This window comes from Mchenga conophoros, linkage group LG18 (assembly GCF_057382185.1).
Source record: "Mchenga conophoros isolate Kocher_MC1m ecotype Shallow Benthic linkage group LG18, M_conophoros_male_GT1.1, whole genome shotgun sequence".
Classification (NCBI taxonomy): Eukaryota; Metazoa; Chordata; class Actinopteri; order Cichliformes; family Cichlidae; genus Mchenga; species Mchenga conophoros.
Genome location: NC_140543.1, coordinates 36,060,242 through 36,066,737, shown reverse-complemented (window position 1 = coordinate 36,066,737; position 6,496 = coordinate 36,060,242).

Sequence of the window (6,496 nt, the reverse complement as noted above, 5' to 3'; positions counted from 1 at the left end):
GTGCAAAAAAACTTCTTCCTGTTCCTTCCTTTCACAATAAAACCCATCGACATTTTTAACAAGCTTTATTTAAAAATGACAACCTATGCACCACTGACTATAGAAAGGACTGTTATCCAGTGATGTTTATACAGCCAGTGGTGCATACAAAGAAACTTAATGCCATAACAGGAAATGAGTGTGTACAAAATAATAATACAAAATCACTAGTTTTAAACTCAGTGTTCGCAAATAATGTAAATTATTATTTGGGAGTAACAGGCAGAAGTTAGACAAAACATTCACAAAGAAGGAGCTCTGAGTAGCATGTGAGAGGCTGAGATGAGGAAGAGCCGGTCTGCATGAAAGACTGCGAGGGCCGGATAGAAAGATAATTGGACTAGACCAGTGATGTCAGCAGTGAGCTTGACAGGAAAGTGGAAGTGATGAAAAGGATAGATTGGCCAACAAACACAGACAGATCTGCGATACAGATTTTTCTTTATTGAACCATGTGTAAGCTTCATTTCAATAAGCAGAGATTTTTAGGATGAACGGAACATGATTTATTGATAAACAGAAAGCAATCAAACAATTCCACAATTTTATTGTAACAATAATTCTATTCTATTCTAAGCTTAGAAGTGGATTGTGGTAAATGAGACACAGAGCGGGCAGAGTTAAAGGGCCATTGGTGGCCAGAAGAGCGTTACGGAGCTGAGACAGAGCTCATGATCTGTGATAGAGATCAAGGCCAGTGAAGGCTAGGAGAGAAAGCAGAGAGCCTGCAAGAGGCTGAGCGCTAGCAAAGGACAGACGAAGGAGAGAGCCTGCATTAAGGCTCAATTCAATTCAGTTTTATTTATACATCGCCAAATCACATCGACAGTCACCTCAAAGCACTTTATACTGTAATGTAGACCCTACATTAATAGATACAGAGAAAAACCCAACAATCGTATGAGCCCCTATGAGCAAGCACTTTGGCAACAGTGGGAAGGGAAATCTCAATTTTAACAGGAAGAAACTTCCAGCAGAAACAGAGGGGCGGTTATCTACCGCAACCGGTTGGGCTGAGGCCAGGAAGACGGGACAAAAACATGCTGTGGAGGCCAAAATGGGCCAGTGAAGGAGATCGGAGCCTGCAATAAGCTGTAATATGCTATAATAATAGAACCTGCTAATTTTTGGTTGGAATGCTTTAGTGATAAACTATAGTGGTGAAAAGACAAATTGGAAAAGATAATGTCATATTTTGGATTGAATAGATTAGAAGAGGAAGTAAATTCACTGAACCTTAAAAACCCTTAAAAAGCTAAAACGAATATGAAATCCAAAAGACATTCAACATAGAACTTAACATGCCTTTGCAAAGACAAATTGGTATCTTATGAAGAATCGATAAAGTTATTGGTTCTGGACTCTTTCAGTCCAGAACTGAAAGAGTAACCTTTGCTATACCTTTATCCAGAAGTTAAATAGAAGATTTGAAAAAAAAAACTTGGTAACCCTGGATCGTGACATCTAGCACTGAACTGTATTCCAGAAATTAAAATTTCAGTATAAGAAACTCCTCAGCCATATGCTGCCAATGTGCTGGAAAGGAGAGTTCATTTGTTAGTCCTTGGATACAGCAGGAACTATAAGGTTTTTGTCTCCAGAATGTGAACTGATGCGAATGAGAATTAGCACCTCAAAATCTGAGGCCATGGTCCTCAGCTGGAAAAGAGTGGAGTAGCTCACTTTAGGCCCCAAGTGAAGGAATGTAAGTATGGGGGTCTTGTGCATGAGTGAGGGGAGCAAGAGGTTGACAGATGGATTGGGGTGGCAGTGTTGCAGACACTGTTCCAGTCAGTCGTGGTGAAGAGAGAGCTAAACACAAAACAGGCCCCTCTTCTGTGGAACCAGCTTCCAGTTTGGATTCAGGAGACAGACACTATCTCTACTTTCAAGATTAGGCTTCAAACTTTCCTCTTTGCTAAAGCATATAGTTAGGGCTGGACCAGGTGACCCTGAATCCTCCCTTAGTTATGCTGCAATAGGTGTAGGCTGCCGGGGGATTCCCATGATGCATTGAGTTTTTCCTTTCCAGTCACCTTTCTCACTCACTATGTATTAACAGACCTCTCTGCATTGAATCATATCTGTTATTAACCTCTGTCTCTCTTCCACAGCGTGTCTTTATCCTGTCTTCCTTCTCTCACCCCAACCAATCACAGCAGATGGCCCCGCCCCTCCCTGAGCCTGGTTCTGCAGGAGGTTTCTTCCTGTTAAAAGGGAGTTTTTCCTTCCCACTGTCGCCGAAGTGCTGTTCATAGGGGGTTCATATGATTGTTGGGTTTTTCTCTGAATCTATGAAGCGCCTTGAGGCGACTTTTGTTGTGATTTGGCGCTATATAAATAAAATTGAATTGAATTGAAATTGAAAAACCTAAGCTGGTCAGTGTACATGCCTTCCCTTACCTATGGTCATGAGCTCTTGGTAGGAAAGGGTTGTTTCTTGTGAAGCGTAGCAACGGAAAGAATTCAGTCAGAGGTGGACTCGCTGGTCTGTTGTGGATCGTTGTCCTGGTGCAGAACCCAAGTGCTACAGGCCAGAAACAGATGGCTGCACATTCTCCTTCAGGATGTTTTGGCAGACAGAGGAATTCACGCTTCTATTTACCACAGCTTTGTGCTAAATAAGTGTGTATGCAGCGCTATGACTAAGTGAGGCAGCAAAACAGACTGAGACCATCAGACTACCACCACCACATTTGACTGTTGGTGTGATGTTCCTTTTCTGAAATGCTGTGTTACTTTTACACCACATGTAATGGGACAACTTCCAAAAATGTAACTTTTGTCTCGCCTTGGGTATCATCAAGATGTTTTTGGCAAAACCGAGATGAGCCTTTATGTTCCTTTTTGCTCTCACTATGGTTCCCCACAGCTTTAGAAATGGCATTATAACCTTATCCAGACTGAGAGATCTCAGTTACTGTGTTTCTCTAGGATCTTTAAGTCTACTCCACTTTGTCAGGCAGGTCCTATTTAAATGATGTCACATATGACAGCATTTGTAACAGGCCATATATAATTTATAGAAAAACTTTATATATATCTTTTTTCTTCTTCTTGAAGCTTAATAAGGAATAAGGAAGATATGTAATCACTCATCTGCCTGCTTTTCTGGGTGTTAGTTTGGTTTTCTGTTCTCTGCACCACTACCATTTCCCACTCTGTCAATCTTAATACTGCCATTGCTACTTTAGTTGTTGAAAAGCTGTTAATATAACAATATCCACTTCTTAAGTCTGAGGTCCGAACCAACGACTGTCCAAACTTTCAAACAGAAACTGTGTCATCACAGAGAATTAAAAATGGTCCAAATTCTTTCACGTTCAATAAAATGATCAGTGTGGCTCTTCTCCCAGATGTAAAGTTTAACATCCAGGCATCCATGAAAAAGAATTGGCTTCATGTGTGACCATGACGAGCCACTGCCACTTGGTAAATATGCAGATAAAGTAAAACAAAGAAGCTTAGGCTATACAAATGTGGCACAATTTACATTCAGCTGTCCTGTGTATTACTACTGTACTGAGAAATGTCTCTTAAGTAAAAAGTGTAAAGGGCAGTGAAAAGTTACACATTTAAAATGCACCAGAATGTATCTGTAAATAAATGTCAGTATTTCTTTCTTCACTTGAAGAAACATACGGTCAAGGTTAGGTGACCTCCACCTACTCTGTGTCCAGCAATGCCTCTGATTGAACCAGGGTTTGGTTGACTAGGGTCTGCGTGCTGCCTGAGTCCACCAAAGCATATACCCCTGTGAATGATTCAAACACCACACGACGTTAATTGGCTGTTTTGCCACTTTTATTCAGGCACACACACACGATATGCTTCAGCACTGAAAAGGGAAGCTAGCTCATCAACCTAACTACCTCCACCTGCAGCTCAGCCTCCCCTTGAGCCCACTGCACCACCCCTCCACTGCAGCAGAGCCAAAGATCACACCCCTGCCACAACCCCCTTGGCACCTTATCAGAACGTTGTATGTCCCTCCTGGACCAGTGGTAGGTGTTGGGAGGCTGTGTCCCAAACGCCCACACCTCCAACACACCTGGGGTCCGTTCTTCGTACCTCGCTTACTACATCCAAGATCAAATCATCGCGCTAACTTTGAGCTCGCTATTCCGGTTCTCCGAACACACCTGTTGTTGACGATTAGTACAGCTGGATGAAGTAATGTGAGATCACTGGGTGGCTTAACAGGTATGGAACGCCAGGACTGCCATAATGAATTAATTAAATACACCATTAAATAATTAATTAAATGTGTCAATAATTAATTAAAATTGGAATTAATTAATTAAATAAATAGTTATGACACATGTAATTAATTAATTATTGACACATTTAATTAATTATTTATGTATTTCACATTTTAATTAATTATTGACACATTTAATTAATTATTGACACATTTAATTAATTATTTATGTATTTCACATTTTAATTAATTATTTATGTATTTCACATTTTAATTAATTATTGACACATTTAATTAATTAATTATTGACACATTTAATTAATTAATTATTGACACATTTAATTAATTATTTATGTATTTCACATTTTAATTAATTATTTATGTATTTCACATTGTAATTAATTATTGACACATTTAATTAATTAATTATTGACACATTTAATTAATTATTTAATGATATATTTATTTATTTCATTTTGGCAGTCCTGGCGCCTGGCTTTCATCATGAAATAATTTTATCTGTCAGCCTCACCCATCAAACTCAGGGGGCGGGGTTAACGCTGCCCATGCAGCTTCTCTAACATTTGATTGGTTGCCGTGCAAAGTAAGTCAAAACAGGTCGATCCTAGATAATCGATTGCTTGTGTAGACTTGGGGCAGCCAGGTATCCCAGAATGCAGATCAAATCACAGGCAGCAATGGTGGTGGTGTAGTTTTAAAATACCCCGTTTTTCTGTCACCAGCTACACTTTTAACAGTGTTTTAGCCGCGAATGTCGCGACGTATGTCTGGTCAGGTTGTCAACATAGAACATGTTTGCAAAAGTGCTCAGATGTTTTCAGAGATTTCACTAGCTCTGCTAACAGTTAGCATGCAGAGTGCACCGAGGGGGTTACGTTAACCGGTTTGTTTACATATTCCACTCTCCGTGTTCCACATGTTGCATTCGCAGATTCTCATTTTCACCGAACGATCGTCTCTTTCCGCCTGGTCTTGTGTCTCTGTGCTTCTGTAACATAAAGAACGAGCTGACATTTTTCTCACGAAGCAGCGATCAGCTCAACAGACCCTCAGTTTACCTGCATGCATCCTCCTCCTCATCTGTCAGCTGTTTAACACCTGCTGCTAATTCAAGAAACACGTCTAGTTACCTGGTGATAGTCACAGTTTAACTGGGCAGCCGGTGCTCGATATAAAGCAATGTCAGCGCATTTTTCTGCACAAGATAAGTAAATATAGTGTTTTCCCCGAGCGCAGAGCTGCTGGAGCTCGTTTCCTTACAGAGCACTTTATAGGCGAACAGCTTCATCAGCGGCTGATGTCCAATCACCAGCACACAGCTTTGAAACCTCAGCTGAGTTTTAGCTCTCAGTGGTTAAACGCTGGACTTCATTCACTCAGGTTCTGTCTGTCGGGTCACGTTTACTTCGCTGTTTTATTTACAACTGAGCAAATCGGTTTGGCTGAGGTTAAAGTTACGTTTCATAACTGCATAGTTTCACAGACGTTTAATGGTTCACTGGCACATGTGTTAGACTGAACTATCATCTGTTTTTTAATAGTTCTTCAACTGTATTCTAAGCACCAGCTGTCTGTTAGAATGTGATTTTTTTTTTCTCTCTCTGTTGGCAGAGGTATAAAAATGCGCAGGAAAATCTGACGTGCATGGCAAACTTCACCGACGATATTTAGGGAGGAATAAACACACATCAAACATAAATGAACCATTTGCCTGTCTCCATAATTGAGAGCATTTTCTCTTCTTATGTCAACACTCTCTCTCTCTCTTTTTTTTTTTGCTTTTTCGGTCATGTTATGTTTACCTGTCAAAGGCTTGTTACAAACTATGAAACACATCGTGCAGACTTCTGGATGTTAGAAGAAAACTAATACTGCTCATGAATGAGACTAAAGGCAGGAAGGTGTCCTTTAAAACTAAACATGTTAATAGGACCTCCCTGTTTATATCATAGTTTATGATATAGCACGTGTATTTCAGTAATAGCCTGCTGAGGCCACTATACGTGCTGGCCTCATATCAAATGTGAAGGCAGACTGAGTCTATGTTTGACGTTTTTTATATCTAATCTTCCTTTTCAAACATTTAAACAGCAGCGAGTCTGCAGCTGAGGGAATACAAATTCAAATTGTCGGAACAGGTTTGCTCGTTTCTTGGATTCATTTGGTGATTTATTAAATGTATAACTGTTATTCTAATCTGCTGCTGAGTCTCTTACACTTTTCTTTATGCTGTAT